Source organism: Ursus arctos, unplaced genomic scaffold, assembly GCF_023065955.2.
Source record: "Ursus arctos isolate Adak ecotype North America unplaced genomic scaffold, UrsArc2.0 scaffold_23, whole genome shotgun sequence".
NCBI lineage: Eukaryota > Metazoa > Chordata > Mammalia > Carnivora > Ursidae > Ursus > Ursus arctos.
This window is the reverse complement of record NW_026622908.1, coordinates 47,017,036-47,029,802: the sequence shown is the minus strand read 5'-3', so window position 1 is coordinate 47,029,802 and position 12,767 is coordinate 47,017,036.

The following is a 12,767-nucleotide window of genomic DNA, read 5'->3' as shown; positions in this document are numbered from 1 at the left end:
TCCAGGCTTCTGCTCCACGTGGGGCCGGAACCCTGAGCCTCACTCTGGCCTAAGCTAGGGGCCTAACCCCAGATGGGGACCCCTTCCTACACAGGCCCATTCGGCCCCCCCTAAGCTGAGGGTGTTTGCTGGAAGGCACCTTGCAGGGGTCCTTGGGGGCCTCAGAGCTCCCATGGCTACAGAGCTAGGATCTCAGTCACCTTGGAGATGCCAGGCCATGGTGGACTTCTCCAGGGTCCCCTCGGCAACCTCCTGGCCCCATCATGTGCTGGATGGTTCCTGGGGGTGGGGGAAATGGGGGAGAGCCAGGAGGGTCCTACCCAGGATGGTGTTGGTGGGAAAGATGCTCTCATCTCTCCCATCTGTCAGCAATGGGGCATTGATGGTGGCCTTGGCCAAACAACCCCAGGTCACCGTAGCAAAGGACAGAGAGACCCCACAGAATGGGGAAAGGACCAGGATCCGGCCCCCACCCCCATTCTTCCAGCCTATTCTGCTGCTGGGCTGAGTCTTCTGCAAACGCGCCTTCGGGCTCTGAGGGGAGCCCGGCTCAGCTCCACTCTGGCGAAGGTCCCGTGTGCTGGCTTGGAGGGGAGGGGGCGGGCAGCCCTTTATCCCCTGCACCGTACTCAGACCCCAGTGCTTGAGGGTAATGAGGCCCAGGTGCCCTGCACGAGCCCCGACCCTCGCTGGCTGCAGGGCCCCCTCCCACCCAGGAGCAGCTAATGACAACCAGAGGCTGGGAGGTGACCCCCCCCCTGCCGTCAGGGCTGCGCAGCCCACCCTCCGGGCGGCAGACAGGTGGCAGGCCTGGAGCCTCGTCCAGCCGACAGGCAGTCTTGGTTGCCTGTCTCAGGGACTCGGGCCTCTCTGCCATGTCCCCGCTCTGTCCACTCAGCGGGTGCCCTTCTGCCAATGCTCTCTGCGGGACTTTGGGGAGACTGGCTGGCCTTTCTGTGTCTCAGACGGCTCCTCTGTGACCTGGAGCTGCCTCCCTGGCCATCTGCCTACTGGTGTAAAGGCCAAGGAGTCTGGGCACGTCCCGGGAGCTTCCGCTCGGGGTGAGGAAGGCCCCTGGAGAAGCAGCAAGGGCATCACAGCAAGGGGAACATGCTTGGTGCCACGGCACTGTCCCCTTACAAATGGCGAGGGTGGCCGATGCTGTCACATGTCCTTTAGCACAATGAAACGGAAACCATGTAAGGTGCTCTAGGGAGGGGCGAGCTCGGGGGCATCTGCAGTCACGGAGTCCCATCGTCCGTTCCCATCCACCAGGCAGCGTCCCCAGCTGAGACCCCAGGCGGGGAGGCATCCTCCTGCTGGCCAGACTCCAGGACCGCAGCACCTGCCTGCCCAGCCCCGGCCCCGCAAGGAGACTGTCTCCTCTCCCTGCACCCTGATCCCTTGCTGTCCCAGCCCATGACCTCTAGGGCCACCCCCTCGGCTGTGCAGAGCCGTGCCCCGGACCCAGGCTGTGGCTGCTGGGGTGAGATGCGGGGCACGAGGCATGGGGAGACACAGGGGCTCTGAGCACCTCGGCGTGTCTCCCTGGGACACGTGGAACACATCCTCCAGGAAAGCACTGGGCAGCCCTGGCGGGCCTGGAGGGTGCATAGCCAACAGAAGAAATGAGGGACGAGTTCAGAGACTGTCCATTTCACAAGGGCAGGGGTAGAAGACTCCTGAGCACAAGGCATGGGGAGGGCTTGGCAATGGCAGGGTGCACGTGCCCAGGAAGGAGGCCAGGGCCAGCTTCCGTCAACTAGGCTGGACAGCTGGGGCCACAGTGCTTTGGGGTTCCATGTCAGCCGGCAGGGAAAAGAATTCTGATTTTTGTCATGAAAAGAGGACAGGAAAACCAGAAGAGAAACTGTCTGCTGCAGGATGCCAAGGGAAAAGAGGAGAAGGAAGGCCCGACAGCAGGCCGGGGCAGGCCCACCAGCTTTGGGGAGGCCCAGCTCAAGCGCCAGGGAGGGCCGGCTGGCTGCACTCTCCAATCTGAGCATTGGTGGCACCCGGGCCACCATCCAGTGACAAAGGGCTGCATGGACCATTCTGGACTGACCGAGACCTGGGAAGCCCCAGGAGTGTCTGAGAGGAGCCCAGGGTGGGAGGTCCGCTATCCCTCCAGGCTCCGAGCAGGCAGAGTATCCGCAGGGAGTCCGCCCTCTGCGTGGCTGATCACCCTGTGGGCACTCGGGCTACTCCTGGCCGTTTCCAGCTGTGCCTGGGGATAGTCGGTCCTCTGGGCCTCCTGGACACGTCAAGCTGGGCTCAGGGGTCACAGCTCCTGCTGGGGCTGCCCTGTGCCCACCCAGCCAGGGCTACCCCACCCTGGTCCTGCCATCAGGCCTGCACTCTGGCCCCTTCCCAGAGGAAAACCCTGTGGGAAGCCCCTCCCTCCCTGTGGACATCCTGGGCCCTCTCCGTGGAGCCCGCTGGCCAGCGTGTGGGGATTGGCTTGGCCCGTCCTATGTCCCAGGGAGCAGGTGTCGGGGCTGGATGAGCTGGGACGACGCTTGGAGCCAGGTACTCAGCCCGGGCAGATGGACTTTTCTGGCAGAGCCTGTGGCCAGCAGGATACAGTGGTCCCGGCTGGGAGCCCCATCTGCCTCTCTCCACAGAGGGAGCGGAACGGGGCTGCCAGCAGGAGGGGCTCTGGGTAGCATTCCCTTGCAGCTTTCCCATGACGCCCCCCTAATCTGGGCTCTCCTCCCTGGCACCCCCGCACCTCACAGCTGCCGGCCAGCCAGCTGCTCCTCCCCCGATCAGCCCAAGACAGAGCATGTGTGGGGACAGTGGCGGCCTTTTCCCATGGTGGGGATGGGGCGAGGGGCGAGGAATTTGAGGAGGAAGGAGCAGCGCCCGGGAATTTGGAAAATGCATCCAACCGCCCTGAGCGTTGGGAAGAAGCCGGCGGGGGGATTAGGGGAATTGCGGGATGGACCCGGGGCCTGGGTGGGCCATGACGGATGGGGCCTCCGGGGGCCCAGCACGACAAGGGAGCCCTGTCCGGTGGGGAGCGGAGCCTGCAGCTGTCCCCATCCATCAGCCCATCCCTCCTTCCCCAACGAGGCAAAGACCTTCGACCCCAGGCTGCTGGGGGCCAGGTCCAGCCCTCCCTGCACCCCAGCCTGTGTTGCCTGAGACAGAAGGATGGGGGTCCAGGATGTACTGAGCCCGTGGGGCGGGGGCTCCTCTGGAGGCCAAGGCTGGAGCCCGCAGCCTCTCGTGGCCTCTCCGGCTCCCGTGTCGCCCTCCACACTGGGGCCTGGTCCCTCTGTCCCCGCGGTTTGGGCCTTCCGTGGGGGCGCCCCTCAGAGGAGGGGGCAGAGGCTGCTGTCTGGTGGGTCTGGCCCCTGGGAACCCTCCGGAATAGCAGCTGTCCCTGCCGCTTGGAGCCGGCTGACAGGTCTGCCCCGGCCCCCTGGGCTAAGCCCTCCATGATTGATTATGGTGGACATTCACACCAGGCGGAATGGGCCCGGAGAAGCCAAGCAGCTGCTCGGAGGGGCCGAGGGGGGCTCCCCCACCCCCACGCTGCCCCTCCCTCCCACCCCTGCCTGCCCTGCACTGCAGCTCTGCCTTACGGCCCCAGCGCCCCCTCCCCGCGCCCTCTCTGGGGTCTCAGGGCCTGCCCAAGGGAGGAGCCCCTCCCCCAAGTGGACCAAGCAGGGCCCCCAGGGCTTTGGTGACCTGAGGTAAACCGAGTCATGCCCGGCCCGGCCGAGGCGTGACTGGGGCTGACAAGATTACAGCTATCCCCATCAGGACCACTCTGGTCCATAGCAGGAAGGAGCAGAAAATCCTGCTGCCCACACAGGGGGGCCCTGATCCAAGGGGAGAGAGGTGTTCCTAGGATGCAGGGACAGTGCGAGGGGAGCTGTCCCACGGGGACGGGGAGGGGAGCGGTCTCCAGGAAAGCATGGAGTGGTCATTGGCTGGGCTGGGGTGCCCAGGGGGGTGTGGACGTGGTGCTGGAACCACTGGGCCCCCCGGAACATTAAGTCCTAAAGGGGGCAAATGGGGCGTTGGATTTTGACCGGGAAAACAGGCCTTGGCCAACATGGGAAGACAGGGGGCCGTGGGGGGGGCCGCCAATCGAATCTCCCCGACCCTTGGCTCCTGGCGTTTGCTCAGCCAGCTTTGCAGACGAGACACTGTGTGCAGAGACCCAAGAAGATAATCCCCTGGGTCATTGACTTCGGGGCCTCCTCCCTCTCCGCCCCCACCCGGGGCCCCAGGCCCACTCCCCCACACCATGCTTCCCTCCCTCCGGAGCCCCTCAGCGGGGCCTGCAGACTGTGGCAACCCCCGGCCCCGGCACTCCCACCTCCGAGCAGCTCTTTCCCCCCAGCCTGGGAGGGGGTGGGCAGCAGGGTCTGTGCGGCCGCCTTCACCCCCCACCCCATCCGCCACCTCATAGGACCCTCTAGGGGCCGAAGGCCCAGAAAGCTGGGGCTCCAGGTTCCTTGTCTGTAGATGTGTTGTGGGGGACTGGGTGCCCTTCAACGTGGCTGGGCGCCATCCGGGCCCCCGAGGGCACTGGGCCCAGCCGGCAGAGGGGCCTGGGGTGTGCTGGCCCTTGGTCTGCTCTCTTGGGGGGGGACCAAAATGGGGTCCACTTGGAGGGGCTTCTTTACGCCCCTACCTGGGCTTCCTGCTGTCCCCTGGGGGCGGGGGCAGAGGTGGGGGCCGGCTCCCTTCCGGCCCCGGGTCTCGGGAGCCCTCCCAGCGCAGGCGTCATTGTGGGGAATGGAAGCCACATGCCTCTGCCTCCTTTACACTTAATTCAATACAACGAGCTTCCCGGGGCCTTTGATGTCCCAGGACCTGCCGGCCTTTAGTGTTTTGTGGGCTGCGAAACAGGAAGCCCCGGGGTTTCAGGGGCAGAGCGGTGGCGCCTCCTCCCCTCGCGGTGGCTGCCAGGGACCCCGGGCCTGTCCCCTCCGAGGGGGAAGGGGAGGCCCTCTGGCACCAGGTGCGTGGGCAGCGAGGGGGCCAACAGGCCAGGGAGAGGGCCAGGGTGGGTGTCGCTGCACGTCTTCTGGCAGTGGGCGCGGGAGGACCTCCTCCGGGAAGAGCAGGGACAGGGACACCGCAGGGGCAGGACAAGCCAGGACCAGCCTCAGCTTGCCCCCTGACTTCCTGCCACCCAGGCAGCCTGCTGACCAGCCACCAAGCTGTGGGTAGGGGGTCCCACAGAGAGGAGTAAGGGCAGGCACGTGGCAGGGGACAGGCGCTGGAAAGCAGTGGGGTGCTCCCCCAGTGACCCCCTAGGGGGACCTACTGATCCAGCCCCTGCCTGTGGGCAGGAAGGCGTGGACCCTCCCTGTGGGCGGCTGCCCCCCAGGAGCCGACCGGCTGAGATCCCTGGAGGGTTTCCTGGGGGTGGGGGCTCAGAGGAGGGCAGAGAAAGCAGCGGGCAGACCACAGGCCGAGGTGGACCCAGGCTGGGAGCATAGTGGGAGCAGAAGCATGGGGCTGCCATGTGGGAGCCACACGGGAGCAAATGTCCAAGAACTCTAAGGCAGGGGTGACCGGTCCAGCTGGCCAAGACAAGCCGTCCCTGCTGGGGCTGCCGGGGGGGGGGGTGTTAGCGTCCTGCTGGGGACACAGCAAGACCAGGAACAGAGCCCAGATCCAGGACGCACGTCCTGACCACGTAGGGCCAGTGTCTCCCAGGTTCCCCCCGCCCCGGCCCCCTGCCCACAACCAGGGAGCTGTGAAGGGTCTGGGGAGGGGACAGCTGCTTGCAGCTCCACATTCCAGACTCAGGGTCAAGCATTTGGGGGAGGCTGTTTTTCTTAAAAAATGTCATTTGAAAATAAACACTGTCGCCGGCACTTTTCTGCTGGCCCTGGATCCCCAGGGAGCAGCGGGCAGGCAGCGCCTGGGAGTCCAGGTGGCCGGGGGGCTTCCAGCCAGAGCAGCCTCTGACCTCCCCAGCGGGATGCACCACAGCCACGGGGCCGGAGACTCTGGAGGCTGGGTAGCCCTGTTGCCACCCCAGGTCGTGGAAAACCGCAGCCTGGCCAGCTAGCGGGCCTGGGAGGCGGCCTTCCTCCCGCAGGTGGCCCTGTCCCCAGGGCAGTACCAGTTCCAGCTAGGTCTCATCCCCGTGGATGTCTGGGGGTGTCTAGGGGCTCCCGGCCTGACCTCTCCCTGGTATTGTTCCTACATGCCTGGGGCTCTGGGGGGCCAAGGCCCCTCCTCCTTCCACCTCTGCTCTTTGCTTTGCAGGAAAGGGGATGAGGGGCCCCACCCTCCCCGGCCCAGGCTGGGGGCTCTGGAACTGGCAGGCTCTGGGGCATCCTAGGGCCTCTTGTAGCCTCAGGCCCTGGCAGCCCCCTACAGCCTCTGCTGAGGCAACAGGGCCCTTTCTCCTCTTGGAACAAAGCCCAGCTGCACCCTTCCCAGGGGTCCCCTGCGCCTGGGCCTCCCATGGCCACTGTGGGGCCACCTGACCACGGACCCCTGCTCCCAGGCAGCTGCAGAACCTGAGGCTTCTAGCTCCCACAGAGCCCTGAGAAGCGTCTAGAATCAGGGATGACGTTGCCCTACCGGGTCCACACGCCCCTGCTCTTCCCCGGCCAGGCCTGGCTGGCTTGGAGGCACACCCCCGCCCCCCTGCTGCCAGACTCGACCCGGGAAGGTGCCCAGGGCAGCGTGCTTTATGGTGGATTCCGTAGCCCCCGAGCCACTTGGAGGCGGGGTACGTTGGACTCTGTGCCTGCCTCTGCCTGTCCCCTCGCCCAAGGCTCAGCAGGACACCCCCACCCCTGCACAGGGGATGGGAATCGGGGAACGAGTTCCCCCCCCAACCCCCGGCCGAGAAGGAAGGGATGGCAGGCTTCCACGAGCATCCCCTGCTCACCCTGTCCCTGGAAGGCCCTCAAGGGCCAGGTCACCCTCAGAGAGCAAGGCTCTTCCTGGATGTGTCGACGGGACCCCCGACCCCTGTCCCCATGCCCAACATCTGCACCCCCATACTGTAAAGACAGGCCTGCGCTGGGGGTGGGCAGGCAGCAGGAGGAGCCCCCACCCCCAACCAAGGTGACCCTCAGGCTGAACACGGCTTGGAGGACTTGACTTGAAGTCGGTGAGGCCGGTGAGAGGCCACCTGCTCCCCCCAGGGGCAGGCACAGTGCCCTTTTCCCCACTTGCTGTGTGCTGACCCTGACCCCCAGGCCCCCAGGGGGACCCAGCCCCACCAGCTTGTTTGAGCTCGGAGGTCAGTGTCCCGGGACTTTGCCCCGGGGGTGCATCCCAGAGCCCACACAGGAGGCCCCTCTCTGCCTGGGCTGGGGGGTGGGCGTAGACAGAGAGGACGGCCCTCCTCTGCAGGTTCAGCGGGGGAAGGCTTTCACCTTCCAGAAAGTTCCTCCTGCCCCATAGTCTGACCCTCACACTCCAGGGCTGTCTTCTCGCTGGTGCACGACCCCCCTGGAGGGTGGGCTGTTCGGCCTTGGGGGGGCCTCTAGTCACCCCCGCAACACACAAGCACACACAGAGGAAGGCAGGGGGCAGTCGCCATGTAGGGTCTGAGCCGGGACCTGCACCCGGGCCCTGGGGGGCCCATGCACGCCCACGGTGACTCGGGGATGCCCCCCACCTCTCTGCTGCAGGACCGTCGTCCGCTTCCTCCCTCGTGGGTCGTCCCGAGGAGGAAGGCCCATCTGGGCGAGGTGCCCAGAGCCCCTGAGCAAACTGGTGGCTGAGGGGACCATGGGTGTCACCAGGACATCTCTTTTATTAGAGAGGTGTCTCTCTGAGTCCTCCTTGCCTAGAGGGGACCCCAAGGTCACAACACATGGGCCTCCTGGCAGCTGGAGGCCAGAGCGCCCCGCTCACGCCCCTTCAGGCCCAGGGTCACCCGGCAGCACCTCCTGGGGCACCCCCAGTCTGGAATGACCAGAGCCAGGCGGTATAGAGGACTCACGCTGGGCCAAATGGCCGCTCCCCCCGGGGTCTGGCTGTCCCCTCTCTTCCCCAGACGGTAGGTGGCTCGACGTTCCAATAAAACAGGGGGAATATGTGTGTGGTGGACGGCAGGGGCGCGGGGCCAAGGGGCAGAGGGAAGCACCAGCACCCAGACTGGCCTGCAGGTGGGCAGCCTCTGTCTCCCAGGGGCTGGGCCCACGGGGCCGAGGGTCGGCTGGAAGGTCTTTCCAGAGGAATCACTCTGCCCAGGACTTTCCACGCAGCCCCGAAGGTCTGTCCTTCCTTCAACCCCCTCTCTGTTTTCTCTGCGTGCAGGGTTCTCGGGGAAGCAGCCGTGCAGCCCCTCCCCACTGCTCCCTGTGGCTTGACCCCGGGGGGTGGGGGAGGCAGGGCTTACAAGTCCTCTCAAGATGCACGCCTGCCCCCAGAGTCATGGGAACCCTGGCCATCCGTGGAGACCCTCTGCCACCTTGGAAGTGATGGGCCATTTGCTGTTGGCCGTGACGGATTGGCCGCCTTCCCCTGAGCAGGGCAGAGCCCGCAGAGCGCTGGCTGGCTGGATCTGGGGGCACCCTTTCCTACATGCCCTGTGAGCACAGCCGGGGTGGCCAAGGAGGCTCCCGGAGCCAACCTGGGTCTTTGGGAAAAGTCACAACAGACGCAGACATGCCTGCGTGCCTCCTTATGTGCCCGGCAACAGAGCCGGGCTAGAAAGGAGGGCACAGCAGGGTGGTGGGGGCAGCAGGAATTGGGGACCGCTGGCCAGTGTGTGCAGACGGACCGAGGGTGTGCACAGGGGAAGTCAGGGCCGGGGGAAGCCTGGAGCCTGCGTGGGGCCTACGCCAGAAGGAGTGAGCGTCTGGAGCACGTTCTTGGGTGACAGCTCCATGAAGGATGGTGGGGGAGCGGGGAGGTCTGGGGCCCGTCCTGACCCGGGGGATTGCGCTGGGCTGGGTGGCCTGTGGCCCTCCAGCCAGCCTCTTCCTACTCGACCCCAGGGAAGACCCCAGCAGGGCTGAACGTGGTATCCAGCAGCTTGGCGGGCCCAGCACCCAGCTCAGAACAGGAAGTCTGGGGGCCCCTCGGGCCGCCCCCACCATGCCCACGGTGGCCCGGGGTGGGCAGGCGTGGGACGTCTGAAGTCCCATTTCCTCCGGATCCCGTCCAGATGTCCTTCCCTTCCCACCCAGCCCCCTCAGCCCCCCCACCCTTCTCCCCACAAGCGTTTGCCCGTGACATGCATATAATGTAAGCCCTTAATCCTATTGTTCCAGGCTCCCTCCCTTGCCTGCCACCCTCTTTCCGCCTGTCACTGACATCCGTGAACTGTCTTCAGCTGCCAGCCCCTTTGGCAGGGGCCATGCCCACCCAAATCACAGGACCCATGAAATTTGGCCTTAATGAGGTTGTCTCATGACGGGATCCCACATGTGGGAGGCTAATACTCCGGGACCCTCTCAGGAAGGGGGGCTGCTGGGTCTGTCCGCCCACCACACAGTCCCAGAGGGGCTGCCGAGCACCGGGGGGCCTGGCTCGCAACTGTCCCCCACCCTTCCTCCCGGAACTCCATGCCGAGGGGATGGGGGGGCGGACAAACGGCCTGGTAGGGGACCCTGAGGCAGCGGGTCTGACCTTGACCCTGGGCCGCCCCTCGCCCCCCCTGGCTCTGTGCCCACTGGGAAAACAGCGGCTTTATCTCTGCCACCTCCCGACCTGCAAACAGCCACGTGTCCCTTGGGGGCCACTCTTGGCACACATGCCCTCTGCCCCACGTCCTAGGGTGAGGTCATTCACCCTCGGGTGGGGGGCAACGGGGACTGGAGGCTCCAGGCCTGTGGCCCCAGGAGGGCAAGTTCACTGCCCCAGGGGGCTGGGGCTGACCTGCAGCAGCTCTGACGGGTGGGACCACCCGTGGGGGCCCGCGGATTGGCTGAAGAGACAGGCAGAGGCTGGGGTCCGGGGGCTGGGCAAGGGGTCAGCCCCCAGAGGGCTGTGGGAGGGGGGAGGACACAGGCAGCCAAGGGCAGGGAGGCCCAGAGCGGTGGGATCCTCCTTCGTCACCCCCCTTCCTCAGTGACAGAGCTCGATGAACAGGAAGCTAGCAACGAAAAACAGGCCAAAGGGCAGCGGACCCCTCCCCCTTCTCCCCTTCCCTCCCTCCCGCTCTCCCCAGCCTCCAGCGCACAGGGACCCAAGGTCTCCAGAGCACCCTGACGATTGCCATGCCACCCTGGGGTCGCCTCCTGCCGGCAGACCCCCCTGCCAGGCCTCCTTTGCTGTTCTAAGCCGACTCATCCAGTCTGGGCCCCAGAAATCTCTTGGAAAGGGTCTGTGATCCAGGGAAGGACAGTAACTGAAAAGAAGAACCCCTTCCACCCCACCGGCGGGCCATGTGGAGGTGTGGCAGGGAGCGTGTTCCCCAGCTGGCCCTGTTGCGGGTGGGGGAGCCCATGCTGTCCACCCCGAAGTCCTGCCTGTCCCCAGCCCCAGGCCTCCAGCCTCCCGGCCTCACCAGGCTCTCTCTGGCCTGCTGGACACGGGGGTCCCTCTGCGGAGAGAGACCCCTCCTACGTCCCCATCACGCGTAGCACTTGTGGGGAGCAAGGATGTGGGGTTGCATCCTGCCTTGGCTGTGTCCCAGGCCCCCTAGCACCCTCCTGGAGATGGGGGCTGGTGGGGTTCTGGCTTCAGGGGGCAGGCCAACTCGGGAGGAGGCCCCAGGAGACCTGGCGGGAATGTCCCTGCTCCCAGGGGTGCCATTGGGCTAGGTGGGCAGGGGTCACCATGGTGGTCTTGCCGTCCACCCTCTGACCAGTGGCCTATGGTCCCAGGATGGTAGTCAGCCAGAGCCTGGGGTCAGGAAGGGAAGCCCCTCTGGCTTTTCTGAGGTCTTGGGGGGCTGGCCCATGTTTGGAGGGACCCACTGGTGTCCCCTCCACAGCGCTCAGCCTGAGACCCATCCCAGAGACTGTGCTGTGCCCTCCACCCCACGGCCAAGCCACGGGCCTGTGCCCCAGGGCCTCCAGGCCTCTCCCCGAGGGACCAGGAGGTACAGGCCAGGCCCATGGCCCCACATGCTTTCTGGTAGGGATGTGGGGGGCTTGGGGGTGGATGGAGGAGCAGGCTGTGCCAGGACGCCATTGCACGGCCTCCAGCCCCAGACCCCAGAACAGTGGGCTAGTGTGTGGGCCGGGGGTGGTGCGCGGGGCGCGGGGCGGAGGCCGAGCAGGTCCGTCCTGCTTCATAAACCCCGAAGGACACTGTTGACACAGGGGTGATGTCACTGTTGGGAGCTCTGTGTGTGCTTCTCTTCGTGCTGTGGGCCCCGCCACGCACGGGGTGTGAGCTGAAAGCCACCTGAATAAACCCAAGGGGCCTCTGCTCTCCCCCTGGGCCCCGTCTCCTGCACGTCCCACCCAACCCACTGCCTGCACGTGAAAGGCAGGGGCCAGGAGGGGAGGGCAGGGCTGGGAGGAGGCATCGTGCCTGGGCTGTGCTCTCCCCCAGACGTGCGGTCCCCACGGTCCTGTCCCCCATCCCCCCTAAGCCCCAGAGCTATACCTCTGTCCTCCATGGCCCCTGGTGATCCTGGCTCTCCAAGGCCAGACGGGGGCCCACTCCGGGGAGCATCTGTGCCCCCAGCCCTGCCTACAGCCCTACCTGAGATCCTCCAGTGCACACCTCACCTGGGGCCTGGGCTGGGCGCCCCTATGTCAGGGCTCCATCAGGCCCGGTAGCCATTTGCCCCAGGCCTCTGACTGTCTGTTCTTATCCCGCCCATCCCTGACCACAGAGTCCTTCCCCTCCTCCACCCCGCTCCCAACACTGCTGCCCACCCGTCACCCCCCCCCCAAACCCCTCGGGGCCTATCTTCCTAGGAGGCTCAAGGCAAATGCTTTGTCAGGCTTCTTGCCCCCACCCCCCACATCCTTCCCATCAGGCACCAGCAACTCAGGCCCTCCTGCCAAGCCCTCCACCCCAGCAGATGGGTTTCTGCAAAGTGTGGGACCCCTGGGGGTCTGCACCGTGCCCCCACACCTTCTCAGCTCTGCACCCACGGCCGCCTCCCGGCCCCGCGGGACAGGCATCCGTGGGGCCTTGGCACGTGCTAGTGTGTGCGAGCTCTGGGCAGAAGCAGGGACGGGGCCCCCCTGCACTTGGCACCCATGTCTGCTTACTGGTCCAGCCCCAGGCCCGCACCGCCCCCCGAGGACCTGGCTGTCCGCCTGTGCCTGGCCCGGTGTTCGGTGCTGGAGCACGGGCCCCAGGGGGACAAGGGACTCAGTGTGGTTCTTCAGGCAGTGCTGACAAGGAGCAGAATATCCACAGTGACCGCTTCCAGGAAGTGGCTCGGGCGCTGGGGGCCGCCGAGGAGCAGGCCCCTTCCCAGCAAGCCGGCCTGCAGGTGGGCTTCCAGGAAGGGGCCCCTGCGGGGTCCCCTTACCCCTGGAAAAGGGCCAGTCGCGTCACCAGGTGCAGGCTGGGGAGAGATGCAGGGAAGGGAGGGAAAGAGTCCGCGAGGGAGAGATGGAGAGGTGGGGGCGGCCTAGTGTGGAGACCACAGCCTTGGGGGAGGCCACGCTGGCCACGCTCCTTCCAGAACTTTCCATCCCCCTCTTGCGGGTCACAGCATCTCTGCTTGGCTCTCTGGGGCTTCTCGGGGTATACGCACCCACAGACCCTGGTAACGGGAGCTTGGCAGAGAGCGGGCAGGACACCCTTCGGATTGGGTCCCCGCCACGACCAGTGGCTGAGCCTCCTGGCCCCCTTGGTGGTGAGGGCCACGCGGGGCCTCCGGCCAGGGCCCCCTGCCCCTCCGCTCT